At 34.5% G+C, this 1,174-nt stretch overlaps 1 long non-coding RNA gene across 1 annotated transcript; it reads right to left on the bottom strand.

Moving 5' to 3' along the window:
- Positions 1–311: 311 nt before the first annotated feature.
- On the bottom strand, positions 312–1,174 carry LOC125420356 (uncharacterized). The gene is made up of 2 exons (XR_007238786.2): positions 1,089–1,174; positions 312–815 (listed from the first exon to the last, which is right to left on the bottom strand). It is a non-coding gene; the product is annotated as an uncharacterized LOC125420356 (long non-coding RNA).

Raw genomic sequence — 1,174 nt, 5'->3', positions numbered from 1 at the left:
CTTGCATATATAAGTATTATGTAAACTTTTTGCACAACCTATAGAAACAACTTGGTTAGAAAATATTCAAGGAATACTTGCAGCTAAATGCATATTCAGCTAAGTGTAATGCAAATAAAATGACAGAAATCAATTTGTGGCATCAGAGAGCCATAAAGTTCTCAAGTGACTTTTGAGGCTTACATTTATAAGAAACACGGTTAAAGATTCATGCCAGAAATAAGTGAATGAGTAGAAGAGCTTTTCACCAAAGCTAGGAATCAACTTCTCTTTCAAATACAAGATGGAATTGTCATCCATAAATAGCAGCATTTTACGAAAGTGAATTGGTATAATACTCTTTTTTGTTAGATTTTCACAAGTGGTAAGTTAGTGGCTATAAAATCCCCACATTTAAAGTTTCCATTTCCAAAAATAAAACAAACTTAGAAAAGACAAGAAGAAAATAATAATATTCAACTTTACTTCTCGAAAAACTAAAAATCTGCACTACGCCAAAACGCTGCCTTCCTTTTACAAGTATCCCAAGTAACCTTGCCCTTTGAGTGCTCCAAGCAATTTTTACTTGATGCATCTTCCAAAACTGAATTGCTGCAGTTCCTTTCTTTTTTTTTCTCTCTCTCCTTTTTATTCTATCATTCCATTCATTAATCTGCAATCAACCTTGAGTACGACCCCACTACTATTTCCCTTGAATCTTGAAATCTGCTTTTAGGTTCTATCCATGCAAGAATTTCTAACTTGAGCTCCACTTCTCACATAAGGACTGCTCCAGAGATTTGTAAACAACATTGTTTGTTTCACCTTGGCTTTCCCTTGTTTAACAAAGAGATTGTGTAGAGGAAGTAAAAAATGGTAAGAAAAATCAGTGCCAGAGGTTTGGGAATCTGACCATAATACACACAGTAATCAAAGGAGAAAATCCTAGACAAAGACAGTAAAACCTACAGACTGTTCATGAATGATGCTTACATGATTGGCATGAGCATTTATATAATTTTCAAAAGCAAATTGGCTGTACAACTGAGTTATGCTTCTATATGCATATAGGATAAAATATTCAGCAAAGAGAAGGATGGTTGCTTTACCTGCAGATGGAGTTGCAGTGTAAAGTATTGAATTCTTTGAAAAGTTCATGCCAGCTAGTGCACCTCCATCTACTCTGCTGCAATAA

This window comes from Ziziphus jujuba, chromosome 2 (genome assembly GCF_031755915.1).
Source record: "Ziziphus jujuba cultivar Dongzao chromosome 2, ASM3175591v1".
In the NCBI taxonomy this organism is placed as follows: Eukaryota; Viridiplantae; Streptophyta; class Magnoliopsida; order Rosales; family Rhamnaceae; genus Ziziphus; species Ziziphus jujuba.
Note: the sequence above shows the minus strand (reverse complement) of the source record. Positions and strands in the feature narration are given on the sequence as shown.